The sequence below is a fragment of the Coturnix japonica genome, chromosome 2, assembly GCF_001577835.2.
Source record: "Coturnix japonica isolate 7356 chromosome 2, Coturnix japonica 2.1, whole genome shotgun sequence".
Taxonomy (NCBI): domain Eukaryota; kingdom Metazoa; phylum Chordata; class Aves; order Galliformes; family Phasianidae; genus Coturnix; species Coturnix japonica.
The window spans coordinates 58,976,389-58,992,748 of record NC_029517.1 but is presented as its reverse complement, the minus strand read 5'-3'; positions in this window follow the sequence as shown (position 1 = coordinate 58,992,748).

Genomic DNA, 16,360 nt, shown 5'->3' with positions numbered 1-16,360 from the left:
ACTTTAAAGGTCAGGTCTTCTATAACTGTTAGAGTAAGATTTCCCCACATTCAATCTCTGAGGAAATCAGAGAAATCAGAGAAATTCAGAAAACTGAATGAGAAATGTGAAATAACAGAGATTGCAACTGAGCCATTATCTGCACAGACAGCCTGTGTGCTTGTTGCCAGAAAAAGTTTGTTAGTACGAAAGAAACAGTCGTTTATTTGATTTAGCTCTTAGGCTCCCTGACTTTCAATATACAGCCTCAGATCAACATAACTAATTTTTTGAATTGAGGGTCCCAAAGACTAATAAAAGCTTCATAAATGTGAGCCATCAGATAAACAGCTCATTAAAGCATAAGACAAATAGCCTGGATAAATAGCAAAATTGGTCAGGATGATTGTATATTTTGGTTTTAACTCCCACTGGAGAAGTACTTTACAGTAAGCAGCTGGAAGATATGAGGATATAAGGGAAAGAATAACAGAGTGGCATTGGGAATAATGCCTACATTTTTCTCCTTATGGCTGTAAAGTTTCACAGTCAGCACTAAAGAAAGTCACTTTTCTAAGATCATGTATCACTATACTTTGAGAAGCAAAGAAAATCCGCTTATGCCAGGGTTCATTCTGCAATGGCTGGGCTGCTTTCACATGCTTACGTGACCTCCCTTTCTGCTGCCAACAGTAGAAACTCCCATGAAACAACAGACAAGCAATTGTCTTTAAAGCAACTCCAGACATCTTCAAGAGCTTAAAATAAAATGATATCCCTCATCAAATTACCAGTGATGCTAATGCATGTTCAGAAGTCAAAATATCCATTACCCATATTCCCACCCTGGCCCCAGTGCATTTACTGTTACCATTTCTGTGGCTGAGACTTTCATACAGGCATATTTAGCCCTGTTTTTACTTTATATCCCTTCTAAAGCAAAGGTCTTGTGATGTATTCACAGTATCACAGTATTCATGGCAAAGTAAGCCTATCAGGGTGTGAAAGGTTGAAATAAGGAAAATATTTATATAGATATATAGAGAGAGAGAGAGATGAATATACACTCAAAATATTTTTAGTTGGGACATATTGTGTTATAGTTGAAAAAGATTAATAGAAAGAGAGTATTTATAGTGACTGGTTTCAGATATCCTGATTGTAACTTAACTTTTTTTGTATAGGGTGTTTTGGGGTTACGTTGCTGGGAAGCTGATTAATAAGCTGTCTTGATGGTAACATTCAGTTTCTTTTTTTCTTTTTGAAAACATTAATGTATCTATATTTGGTACCATCATTATTAACAGTGAGTAGGAAAAAATCCGCAGCATCTATAATTAAAATAACATAGATAAGACAATTTTAAGTAGCACACATGGAGGTATTTTTTTGTTTTGTTTTGTTTTGTTTTTTTAGTTCAGTAGTTTATGGAATTGTGTCATTATTCACTGATATTTCAAGGTGGAGAGTAGCTCTGAACATTCAAATATAATTGTTCTCCATCAGAAAACTAACTGCCTGCCTGCTTTTATAGAGAGAACCAGAATAACTTACATTTACTGTGTTTGTACCTCTATGATAACAATATTTGCCTTGAGGGAATATTTTAATTCTCTACAGGAATTTGATCTACGGGTTACAAATATAAACTATCAAGTGTCAAATCTGTTCCTAACCTTTCCTGAAGTTATAAGGGTAAAGTGGTAAGAAATGTTTGGTGAATTGACTGCTAAATTAATCTAGAAAGTGTTTGTATGCTCTTGGTTTCCTTTCTTTATACACTTGTTGTCCAAAGATATACAGGCTCTCAGCGATACAGGAAAACTGAAGGACTTTTTTTTTCTTTCTTTTTTTCTTTCTTTTTTAATTAAGAGCTTGCTGAGTGAGTAAATTCACATACTCAAAGAGATACCAATATTCTTCAAGCATTAATGGTCATTATTCATGTTTTCTTTTTAATTATTAACTGTCATGGACCAGTTACCATCTCATATTTGTTATTTCTAATTGCTGCACTTTCCCCACCTTTATACAGTTATCCAATTAAATCCACAACACCTTGTTCCCCACTGGAACAGTATAAACTCAAAACAGTTCTTACAAACCCAAAGAAAGGAGATATTGGATTAAACATCAAAACAAAATTTACAGAAGACTATAAATTAGATTCGATTCACTGTTCTTTGCTTAGCTGCCTTAATTCTGTGACAACCAGTTATTATAGAAAAAAAGTACTTTTTAAACATCGTGCTGTTTTTTCAGACATTGTCACCTAGCACACCAGGAACAATTGCAGGGTAGTCATACGCCTTGTATTCTGATTTTACACAAAACCTAATCCATGCTATTTATTTATTTTTACTCTTAAATCAAACTCAAGGAAAGCAGAGACTGTCTTTTGTCTGAACTACACTCCAAGACCATATTAAGCAGTACTGACTCGTTTCAGAAGATTTCACATTACAAATCTCTCCAATCTCTCACCTATTAAAGAGCCTCTGTCAGGTTCATAATTGCCACAATAGACAGATTAAACTTAGGCAGCTGCATTCTGACCTGACCTCAGCAGTGCTGCACTAAGCTGTAGCTCACAAGCCTTGCTGACAACAACGGCAACTGAAATTGCTGTTATTTTTGTCAACTGCCAACATATACATCCTATTTCACAAATATGTAGGCATGAAAGATTCTACTTTGTAGGCTAAAAATACTAACTTGGCTGTAATTAGCCTACAGTTTCAGAGCTAATGGCTGCATGAGGTAAATATTGGCCATTCAGAATGAAGCTTCCATTTCTACATCAAAGTAACAGATATTTTTCTTTATTAAAGCTAGATTGTCAGATATCAGAAAAGAATTGTATGATACAAATATCATCCTGTCAAAACCCACAATGGAACCCATAGCACTCATGATGTTTCACTCCTGAATTCTTTAGGTCTCTAATAATACCTCTGGGGAAAAGAAACTACAGGTCCTTTCTCTATCATGAAACCACTCAGTAACTGCTGTTATCCACATCTATGGAGAATCTCAAATTTCATTAAGAGCAGAGGTCACTTTTGGTTTTTTAAAGTGAATATCATTATCTACACTACAAGAGAAGAAAAGAAAAGGAAAAAAAAAAAAAAAAGAAAAAAAAAGAAAAGAAAAAAGGATAAAGGAGAGAGGAGAGAAATAAACACTGATACTGAAGCACAGCTCCTTATCCCAAGGATTTACAGAAACATTCTGCAAAGTTATCCTGAAAGACCTTAGTAAGAGTTTACTGCTAGTCTTTGTAATGCCATCTATGGTTCACACAACAATCAAAAGTGAGATTGCCTCTCTGACTTCTCAGTTACTTTTCTGGGTTCTATAGAGTTATGGGAACACTCCACAAAAATATGTTCTGAAGTACAGCCATAGAAATAAATTTCTGTTTTCTAATGTAAGAACTCAATGAATGAACTCAACAAAATAGAATCAAAACATAAATGTTTTGAAAAATCTGATTACACTCTACTCTACCGCTCTGCTACACAGGAGGCTCGAATCCCGGTCCCTTCCAACCCGCACGATACTATGATACTATGATGATATGATACTTTTTACAAAAAATAAAATAAAATAAAATAAAATAAAATAAAATAAAATAAAATAAAATAAAATAAAATAAAATAAAATAAAATAAAATAGTCATTATTAGTAACTGTAATGCTTTCTTGGAAAAATAAATACCTGAAAACACAAAAACTATCCAGATCTGTTTTCTGAGATCACAAAGATAGCATAATTTATCTCTGGATTTAAGGTTAATATTCACTTGAAGTTTGTTTTCTCCTCCCACTTTAACCTTTTTTTTTTTTTTTTTTTTCTTTTCCCCCTCCATGCAGACAATTAATTGAATAATTCTTTAAAAAATTGCACTGCTATTTCATCAACAGGTTGCTTCTAACATCGAAAACACTTTATATTCAAATTGTGTTAATATTTATGAAAACCTTTATAGCTACTAAAAGTTGTCATTTCAAGTGTGAGCTTTCTGGTCTCAGCTGTAAGAAGTCAGAAAGTGCTTTCATTGATCCTTTACATTATAGTAATTAAAAATATGTAATAATATCTAAATAGCACCTTTGACTTCTAAAAAAATTTCAGTTATGACCCCCATACACTACCAAAAAAAATAATAATAATAATAATAATTATTTGGAGATTATTAAATTTGTTAATATTATAGGTAAATTAATTTTATAGCCAGATGTTGTCCTGAAAGCTGTTTAAAAATCTTGCTCATAAACTTTTCTTTATAGACCTACAGACTTCTATAGATTTCTAGATTATAGATGATAAATTTTCTATAGATTTTTTTCTATAGATTAATTTCTGCATGAGGAATAATTCAACTGATGTGATGCTAAAGACAAAAATTCAACAAAGCAGCTTTCCCCACTACATTGTCCTAGTCACCAGCACTCAGATAAAAAGTTCTCTGTGCTTAGTATAGCTGTGTGACCTTCAGTAATCAGAAAAAGTTATGCATAAAAATAACAACAGCCTAATGACTGAGGTACTCTCAGTGATATCTCAGCCATTCTATGATAAAAATTACTGGTTGCATTTTTATTTAAAACTTTGGAAGAAAATTCTTCTATCTGCCAGAGCCCATCTGCTGGGAATTAGGAAAGTTACTTGGAAGATTTGTTTTGGATTTAAACATCACAGATTACTTGAAATATGCCAAATGTCCACCATCTATCTCAGGAAAATAAATAAATAAATAAAATAATAATAATAATTTTAAAAAAAGAATAGGATTTCAATACAATCTATAAATAAGTTAATCACCATCAACAAACAAAAAAAAAACCAACTTGCCTGTGCAAAGACAGTCTATCTTAACAAATAAAAAATATATGTTGGTATAAATTTAGGGTAAAAAGAATTGGTGATGAAACAAGATTCTGAATAAATTCAGCGAAGAAACTGGCTAAATATCAGAATGATTATTTCCTGAAATATTTCATTACTCTAAAGTCCTCAAGTGAATCCCACTGGACGAATACAACCTTAGCTGATTTATACTCTCATATAAGTCATGCCTATCAAATCACATCACTGTAAAAACTAGAAGGAAATTAAAGTTGACCAAGAATATCACAGAAACAGAAGCACACATTTTAAAATTACAGTTAGAAGATGCAATGTATCCTGACTTTGCATAATTATACAAGCTACAACTATTTTGTGAGCACATTGAATTGAATTTCAATTCTGCATCTGGACACTTTATCTTTCAGTTGCCTACTGTTTCAGGAATGATGTTTTGCTTGAGATACAGCACTGAAAGGGAGTGGCTTGAAGTACTGATAAAGTTATGCTTTACCAGTACATTCACGTTGCAATATGGGTTAGATATGTCCTTTAATTCCTGTCCTAAACTGTGTTGCTGCACAGCTAATAAAAATGGATGGATATCCATTTTGGATATGGATGGACATACAATTATCCTTGTGTGCAGAATATAAATCAACTTGTAAAGCTCTCTGAGATGTTTAGAGGTGAAATATGTCATAGAAAATTATCACACTATTGTATAAGCAATAGCCTTTCCTTCTATGTTATTCCCATAAACTATCCATAATAGCATCACCTTCTGATCAGACAATAGCAATATATGTAAGAATGAAGTCCCACCACGGTTTCTCAGAAGAGAGCAAGATCAAATTCAAGAGTATAGCTTGATTTCAAGATGTAGTTTGGATTAATGGAAAAAAAAAATAAAAATCAGTACCACTGATGAAGATATTAAAGAGTATCAGTCACAGCACCAACCCCTGGGGGACACCACTCATCACTGATCTCCATCCAGACATTAAGCCAGTATACTCCTCTCTTTATCACTTTTGAGATATCTAGATACTGCATCCAGTGTTGGATCCTCATTAAAGGAAAGGCATTAATTAATCAGATTGAGTTCAGCAAGTCTTGCAATGTTAGAGAGTTTTCTTACATGAACTCTGCATATCTCACAGCTAGATGTTTAAAGCACTCTCTTAATAAAATATATAAATATATCTACTTCTCTTTATGCACATTCAAGTACTGTCAGAGAGAGAGAGAAGACTAGTTTCAAATATTTTACTTGGAAAATGAGAAAAATATTTAATTATTTTTATTTCTGGGCATCCTGGTTTTGCAAAAAATTCAACACATTAATTTTGAAGACTTTGGCAGGAAGACAGATTATTTCCCACACAATGATAACTAAAAATCTATTCTCAAAGAAATAAGATGACGATCAGCGTTTAAGCACCTTAACAAATCAAATATGATTTCACTAGATTTGCAAAACTCACTCTTTTTTTCTTTTTACATCTGCTTTCCATGGCTTCTAACTAATCCAGAGTTGCCAGAATCCATAGCCTCTGTCGTTGCCAGTTCTACTTAACCCCAAATCACATTGTTCTGACACCTCCTTTGCAGTGCCTCTCATTCATGGATGACCTTGTTCTGAGTCCTGTCAACATGCTAAGCAAGATTACTTTTCTTTATTTCATATCTTTCAGCTGGTGGAACAAACTGACTAGACTATGGGTCCCAGTGCCTGCCCAAGAGTGTTGTGAGAAGAGGGCAAGCAAATGCAGAATGGGGCTGTTTCATCTCCTGTCACTGACAGTGCACCGTCAGTTCCATTTAGCCATCTACACTGATTACACCTAAAGTGGTTTTTAAATATGGATTTAAGGAGCACCTAGCCCTGACTGTCAGTTGCTGTGGGAAGTACATCTCCATTTCTATGCACCCTAACCTACTTGAACCAAAGCTGCCTCTTTTGAACAATGCTCAGAGAAATGAATGATCATTTTCATGCATTATGCCATATATGTAAGTAAATTCAGAACTGCAGCAAACTAGTTTATTCAGTGGATATTAAACACTGTTTTGCCCTCTGACAATTGGCCTTGCAGTTTTCTTCTTTTCCTTATATTCCAGGAAAAGATATATGTGTCTACTGACCCAAACAATAATGTCAATGTGCCTATATGCAGACTTCTTTCAGAATCTGATAGATATCTGTCTACTTGAAAAAAAGGCTAATGCTCTTTCCAAATATACCTGTTAATCTAAATCTTTTTTTTTTTGTTGTGTCAGTCCTGCTTTTTTATTGCAGTCTGAAATCATAACAGAATTGGACTAGATTTTTGATAGACTTTTCCCTTTTTACTTCTTTTCTGCCACAATGAAAACTGAAATGATTTTATTTTTTGTTTTGTGTGTGTGTGTGTATATGTGTGTCAGTTTATTCACTTGTGGAATAGTAAATGGACTCCGACAGTATGTCTAAAGCAGCCAGGGAAAATATTCTTCACAAAGACCAAAGTAATCTAATTTGTCAAGTTAAATGAATTTTGTATCTTCCTTGTTTTTTGTTGGGAAAAAGGTCTCCTAAGAGTAAGCAAAATTTTTGTTTATTTATTTATTTATTTTAAGGGATTGACTACGCAGACTATCATTACTCAAACATGTTATGCCACTGTAACAATGGCATCCAGTTGTTACTTCTCTTGTGAGAAATACATGATACCATTATAGTATTTATTTCTAAAACAGGAAAGATGACAGGTGGCAAGATTATTTCAACCATATTGTGGTTTCCAGTTGCGATGCTGAAAAAAGGTACTCTTTGGACTGTGAAACTAATCTGTAAGTATCAATAATTACTTGTATGTGTTTGCCTATAGCTGACTACATTTATGAAGACACAAAAGACAATAATACTAAATGCTGCTCTGTTTTTCATATACTGGCTATGTAGTCTGCATCTCTTGCAAGAAGTATTTAGACTTTAATAATAGCAACAATAGTAAAAATAGTGTTCCTTTACATAAGTTTAAGCTAAACAATTACTCTTTTAAACTATTATTTTTTTTTAACATTTGTAATCTTTTCTCATCCCTATTCCAGAAATGTTTAAACACAAAATCTAAGAATATCTTCACTGTTGAACCTAGGACTAGAATTCTAATTTCACTTAAATGAGTGATGCTTGAGTGATTGACACCATCTGTACCCAGATTTTAATGACAGTCTCTAACATATTCCCTCCACCAATGTCAAGTAAAGCAGATTATAGCTTCCTTTATTAATTAATAAAATTGTTCTTGTGCCTAATGATGCAAAGATTGGCTCATAGTAAAAAATATCTTGCCACTTGAAAAGATATCAGTGATGTTATCCAGTCAGTAACACGCCCTGAATACTTTCCATTGCAATTATAACTGAAGGCACTGAAATCTGTTTAAACTTTTTCCTGATTCAAATACCACAAGAAATTTGACTATAATTTTTCATGGGCATGCTACCGATTTTATAGGAAACCTGAACAACACACTATTTTTCTACAGTACTCTGATTTACACTGCTGCCAGACAGGATAATAGTGCTGATACTATCATAAGCCCCATGCAGACTGCTTGTGAGGATATGGTGGCATTGCCATTCCATTGATCTCTGAAAACATTTGACAACAATAACAATAGGTCAGAAGATAAGCTGAAGGATGATTGCTTTGATGTTCTTTTTTTTTTAATTATTATTATTATTTGGTTTTCAGTTTATTTGATTTTTAGGATTCTGATTAGTACTGAAGACTAGATAATGCATCCTAGTAAATGGAGGTAAACCTTTGTCCATATGATTCTAAACGATCTTCCTTGATCATCACAACACAGCCAGATCTAAAAACTTTGATTCCAGACTAGCAAAGTTCCTAAGCATATGTGAAGTGAAATGAAATGAAACGTTTCCATGCAATTATTTAAAAAAAAATAAAAAATTTTTTAAAAAATGTATATATATATAAAAAAAAAGCCAGTGGACACAGCTCACATTAATGCTTTCCTGTTCCTTGCACTCTGTTAAAGTGAAAGCTCTCAATACACATAAGTAAGGTTTGTCACACTTTATGGCACTTTATGGTAAAGAGAACCCCTCTTGCTATTGAAAGCACCAGGGCTTTAGGAGCTGCAGAAGTGGGGGATGGGGACAGGGCTGGGGAAATGGCTGAACAATCCATCTAGGTCTGCTGCTCTCCTGAGCTGGGGCAGGGACTGACAGCTCCAAGGATCTGAAAAAAAATCACGAGACACAGGAAGGAGTTGGTGGAAGCAAGTATATGAAATTGGAAGGAATTTCTCTGAAGGAATATTTTCCCACAACATTAACAAAACTACAAGTTTCTAAGGCTGAAAATACCACATGTACTTACTTCTCATAGCAGCATTCCATTTCAGAAAACCAAGAAACAAGAATATGTAAAATAAAACTTCTCACTTCTTCAAGTGTTAGCCACACTTTTCATGTGGCAAATAGTAATGTTAACCATTTAGTTTTAGGCAAACAGAGAATAAGAATATTTTGTCCCTAAAACATTCCATTAAAATGCTTTAACTCTATATTTCTCAAGTTATATTAAAAGAAATGCAGTTACTTAAAAGACAGATAGTGCCTACTTAGATGATTGAAGACAGAGAAGAACAGTAAAAGTATATTTAAAAAGACTAAAGTAAGAAAGATTTAATGATTTGAAATACAGTATGCAATGCAATAGCATTATTTTATCATACAAAATACACTTTTCTATTGGGTAAAATTTGTTTAAGAGCAAAACCTAAAAATTTACCATGAAGAAAATGCCCATGCATATGATTACATTTTCTACAACAGCAGAGAAAAATGAAATAATGTAATACATATTTCAGGTATGGAAAAGAAAAAAAGGCAATATATTTTTTAAACCAAGGGAGAGCACTGCTGATTTTTACCCAAGCATTCTTGCAAAGCAATATTTCTACAAATTCCTTCAGATTAACAAGTGTATATGAATAGACTTTTTGCTCACATAAATTCTATTGCAAAACTTCAAATTTTGTCACTGCTGTCTGATAACAGAACATGCTTGTAGGAATATGGCACTTCTCCTTTAGGGACACCAGTTCTAACCTGCCTGGATTGCTTTTGTACTTTCATGGAAACTACTGAACTTCTGCTACCGAGTGAGCAATAGCACCTCAGAATGTTTGGTTACCATGGTCTAAACTGGCTTCTCGGTGCCTGGTCTGTCTGGGTCATGGACAGATAGGAATAAATGAGGAGGAAAAGAAGTGGAATGTCACTAATCCCCACAGACCTTGTCTATAATGCAGAAGTTGAATTGTCCTAACAATTTAATGCAGATGCTTTGTAAGGTTCAAGCTTTTCACTGATACCATAAATACTGTTTATGTCAACTGTGTGACATAAATGAATGACATTCAGTTTGGCTGCAGTGTTTGTGTCAACTGCCTGAAAAAGAAATCACTGCAGCCAAACTGAATGTCATTCATTCTGTGAACTGTGAAATTGGAAGCTATGTGAACATGAGTGACATACCTAATCCTACAAATAATTTTGATTTAATACGACCAAGTGTCTTAAATCTATCTAGTCATTCCCTGGAACTTTCAAAACAGTCAGAAGAGTTCGTAATGATTTTTTAAATTCAGATCGCTCAGAAAACTTTGAAACTACTTCATATTTTGGTTATTTTAGTATCTAATTTACAATCCAAATCTGCAAACTATGAAATAATTACATCCATATAATTCAAATCTAGTTGAAAATTGTGTTCTCACTCCTTGAATATCTACTTCCTTCCCTCCTTCAAAGCCTTGGCAAGCTATGGCTATTTAATTTTTCTTCAGAATAAGGCCTGTGATAGAAATTTAGTGGAATCTCAGGGGATCCACGCTTATACTGAAATTGGATGAAGCGCTAATAAATTCATGTGCCGGAGACTGGTAAGGAATGCCTTGTCTCAAATCAACATGAAACAATCAACAACGCTCTGTGGACAGTTTTACAGGAAGTGCATACACACTATTTTAGGGAAATCCCTAAACAGGCTTCAGCTGAAATAGCTTACCCCTGATAAACTTTACTCCTAACGTTGTCGTTGTGTCTAGAATTCATTTCGAGAATTTTCAAATATTCACTACTTCTGGAAGTAATTAGAAAACTGCTTTGTGATGTTCTTTGAGGTTTGTAAGTCTCACAAGCAGATTTTCTTTTCTAGTAGTTAAAAGCCTTGATTTATAGTTAAAGACTGTAAGAATGTAATTCTATGCAACTAAAATAGACTTCTGCAAGTCCTGCAGGAAGAAACAAAAGTAGACTTTATAAAAAAATATATATTATACCATGTACCTGAATACTCTCAGAATTTTAGCTCAAGCAACTTGATATATTTTTTTTAATTTTCTTCTAATTGTAAGAGTTTGGTTTTTGCCTTCACGTATCAGTATTGAAATCATTTGCTACTTGTTATTCTCTTGAGCAAATCATTATTCAAAGATACAGCCTTTCATTTGTATGTTAATGATGATATTTTTGACTATGAAGTATGGAAAGAGCTCTACATCTTCCTCATGGTTCACAAGGTGTCAAGGAACACAGCCATTTTGGTTAATGACAAAAAGCATATGCTATCCATCTAGAGAAGTACAGTTTGCAGTCTGTCAGCTTTTGCACTTTCTGATATATACTTTCTGCATCTGAATATGATTATCAATAAAGATTCTAAGAATCCGCAAATAGTACTGATGGCAAGATAGAATGGATATGTTTGATGCATGAAAGAAAGAATATGTGAAAACAGGAATCTGGCAACCACAGCTTCAGAGCATGAAAATTGCATAAAATCTATAATCAAATATTTAAAATCTCCCCTGAACCTATGCTTAAAATAATATCCGCAGTATAAGTTTAAACCCAATCAGAAGTTTCCCTCTTGGCTAGTACTGCAAAGCAAGCTTGGAGAAAAGTGGATTTTTAAGTCTGACAGGCAACTTAAATAATGTGAAGAAATAAATTAGGTTGAATAAAGCTAAACTTTGTTTCCAGGAGTGCTTTCAAAATCTTTAATGTCACACCAAAATAATTCATGCAACCTAAAACACGACTGTGTATTTCTGAAAAAATACCAGTCTTAAATAAAACATTTATTCCTGAAATGAAGGATGTTTTAGTCAAAAATGGAAATGCTTGAAGAATTCTAAATACAAGGACATCATCACTTCTGATCATTGGAAATGTTCTTATATAAAACACATACTCATCTTATTCGATGCTATGTATTTCTAAAGTGAATCTCAAGAAGTCTTCATATAATTCTAAATAGCTAAATTTAATCAAGATATCAGGGAAAAGTGTGAATTTTAAACTATCAGTACACAAATTAAAACTGTTTTTTATCTGAGTATTTTAAATTTAAATTTTTAATTTAACAAATAAAGTGATCAGTTAAAGCAATATCCAAATACTTTGTATTTCTTGAATTCTAATTTATTATGTTTGTCCTTCATTTTCTTCCATTAAAAACATGCCAACCCATTATTTTCAAGTAATATTTACTCATTAGTTTGATCTAAATGTAGTTTTAATTAATAAATTATTATAAGTTAACAGTAAAATACTGGTAGAGACAGACCTCATAGATCTTGTCATCCTTCTAAAGTATGGTTCTTACTACATTTATGTGTTTTATATACATACATATAGTTTACATAACTGAAATGTGCACACATATATATTGTAAAATATCTAATAATCCTTGTCTCTAAGTTGTGATAACTGAGAAAGTTTCCTTTCTGTGAAAAAGAAAAAAAAAACAAAAACAAAAACAAAAAACCAAACAACAACAACAAAAAAAAAAACACCTCAAAATGTTTTTCATAAATCAGTGGGATAGAAATTGTTTTTTCCCCAAATGGCAAAACTAAAGAGTTTTAATAAGTAGATATGTTTTGCTTTTACATTTTTAATTGCTAATACTTATTTTTTCACAGTAGCAGAAGAGATGATTATGAAGAGCTGCAGAAGTGTGTCTAAACACTAGGTGATAAAAGCAATGCAGTTTGTAAACAGTAATAAAAACATAAAACTTCTGAAAAAAAACGGGGAAAAAAGTCACAGCAATCATGCTACTATGTAAGTCTTTACTAATTATGCTTAGAAAAAGACTACTGAATTGAACAATGGCAATTAGTTATAAAATCATGAATGGCATGTAAAATACAAAAAAGGGACTGATCTCTGTTTTACGTAAACAGGAACAATAAAGCACTAACAGTGGCGGAGTAAAGGCAAAAAAGGAAAGGAGATAGGCATTTATTTGAACAATACCTACAGAAACTATTATACCAGGATATTACAAAAGGTGAAATTTATGTAGACCTATATTTTGACTAGACAGTTAATGGAAACTAAAATATTAAAGACCAGTAAGCATAAAAAAGCATAAACTTTTTCCTTAGGAAGTCACTGCATGACAAATTATGTCAACGGAGTGTTTCTAATACAGCAATATCTGCATATACTTTGCCAGACTGATTTGCTTCCCAAAGCATCAATTATTGAGGAGATGCTGAGATAAGGCACAGGGCAAGATATATTTTTTGATAGATCACAACAGCTAATCTTGTGCTATGTTATTATAAATAATAAATACTCATCATCATCTCATCATCTCAATTCATTTTCTCTCTCTCTCTTTTTTTTTTTTTTTTTTCACATTCTTTTTTCACAGAATGACCAAGATCGGAAAAGCCCTAAAAGATTATCCAGTCCTACCATCCACCTATCACCAATAATTCTCACTAAACCACGTCCCTCAACACAATGTTCAAACATTCCTTGAACACCTCTAGGACTCCACCTGGGCAGCCCATTCCACTGCCTAACCACTCTTTCAGAGAAGTAGTATTTCCTAATTTCTGGCCTAAATCTCACCTGGCACAGCTTGAAGCCATTCCCTCTAGTCCTATCACTAGTTGCACAAGAGAAAAGGCTCACCCCAACCCCCCCTCAGGTTGTTATAGAGAGCAACGAGGTCTCCCCTCATCTTCCTCCAGACTGAACAATCCCAGCTCCTTCAGCTGGTCCTCCCAAGGCCTGTGCTCCAGACCCCTCACCAGCTTTGTTGCCCTTCTTTGAACACCCTCCAGGGCTTCAATGTCCTTATTGTAGTGAAAGACCCAAAAATGGACACAGTACTTGAGGTGCGGCCTCACCAGAGCTGAGTACCGGGGGACTTCCCTGTTCCCACTGGCAGCACCGTTCCTGATTCAAGCCAGGATACCACTGGCCTTCTTGGCTACCTGGGCACACTGACAGCTCGTGTTCAGATAAGCATCAATCAATAAAATGTGCGTTTCCTTTACAAAGTCTTCCAGCCACTCTGCCCCAAGCCTGTAGCATTGCCTAGGGCTGCTGTGGCCAAAGTGCAGGACCTGGCACTTGGTCTTGTTGAACCTCATCCCATTGGCTTTGGCCCAGCCATCCAGCCTGTCTAGATCCCTACGTAGGGCCTCACTACCCCCAGGAAGATCAGCACTTCCAGCCAACTTGGTTTCATCGGCAAACTGAGGATGCACTCACTGCCCTCATCAAAGTCATCAATAAAGATACTGAAGAGTATCTCAGCCTCAGCACCGACTCCTGGGGAGCACCACTAGTGCCTGGTCACCAGTTGGATTTAACTCTGTTCACCACCACTCTCTGGGCCTGGTGTTCAGCCAGTTCTTTACCCAGCAAAGAGGGTACCTCTCCAAGCTTCTGCAGGAGAATACTGTGGGAGACAGTGTCAAAGGCTTTGCTGAAGTCTAGGTAGACTACCTGAACAGCCTTTCCCTCATCCACTAGACGGGTCACTAGATCATAGAAGGAGATCAGCTTCATCAAGCAGGACTTGCCCTTTGTGTACCCATGCACAATGTATGCCATGTGATCTCCCTCATGACAATCTGCTCCATAACCTGCCATGGCGCTGAGGTCAGGCTAATGGGCCTGTAGTTCCCTGGATCCTCCTTACAACCTTTCTTGTAGGTAGGAGTCATATTGGCAAGCCTCCAGTCTTCTGGGACCTCACCAGTCAACATGGAGGTCTGATAGATGATGGAAAGCTGCTCGGCTATCACCTTCACCAGTTCCCTCAGCACTCTCAGGTGAATCTCATCCAGCCACACGGACTTATGGCAGACCAGTTGGAGCAGTAGGTCTCTGACTGTGTCCTCCTGAATCGTGGGGGTTTAGTCTGCTCCCCAGCCAAGACTACCAGGTCAGAGAGTGGAGTACCCTGAGGATAACTGGTCTGACCTTTAAAGACAGACATAAAGAAGGCATTCAGAACCTCTCCCTTTTCAATATCCTCAGTGGTCACATTCCCAGTCTCATCCAGTTAAGAATAGAGATGTACTTGTTGTTTATTGGAGTAGGGAGTAGTGTTAGTTCACACAGAACTATTTTCTTGCTATGAGACTTCAACTTAAGGAATAACCACGGCTAATCATTCCTAGGGCTGGAAACTCCTAGATCTGATTTTCTTTAAAAACATAGGATTTATAACATAAAACTTTCCAGACCTCACCAAATGTCCTGTCACTGTCGTGAATCTTTGTGCATCTAAGTCAGGTGCAAGATAAAATATTTCTGTCTAAAGCATTTTTCCAATAGCTCTGCATATTGGAAGGAATGGATGGAATGGGAAACTGCAGCACCTGTGGAAAGAGATATGGAAATCCAGTTTAATTCTTTATTAAACACAGTCAGAATGAATGCATTTGCATAATTAAAACAATAATTTAGTTATAATAATTTGAGATCCAATTCTTTTTGAGTGCTATTGCTAATGAAATTATACTGCCTTTGTTCCACATAGAATTTTAATTTGGGGAAAATCAACTTCTACTTTTGATAATCTTTTGAACAGACATTTCTAATCTGTTATATTCTTAAGCTGAAATATTGGGTTGTGCTGTTTTGTTTGTTTTTACACCAGTGAATGATCACATGATTTTTTTTCACCTCTTCTGACATTCTGATAGATATGATGGAGATAAGAGTAACACATTCCAAGGAATCATAATCTTAAGAACTCTCACTCCTTTGCACTCTAGTTGCCTCTTGTGAAGTGAATATCTTTATTAAATATTATACTAAAGTTTAGATCTATTGAAAATATTCATTGATACATATTTCTTCAAGCCCACAGCTAAGGATAATAAAGGTTTGAGTTTTTCCACTTTTAACTAAAACCATCAACTGATGTGCAGTGTACTAGAGGGAAAAGACACCACCAGGCTGCCTGATAAGAAAGACAAGAATGTGCTTCTGGGCACTGTACCTCTTGCACAGTTTCAAAAATCACCATTTCTTACACACTGTTTTAAGTATGCATGCTGTTTTCATAACAGTGAATCTCTTTTGTCAAAATATAAGTGACAGTAGTTAAAAGACAGTTCTATTTTCTAACAAATAATAAGAGTTGGTGGAGGTTACACAGTTGTCACATACAATTGCCTCA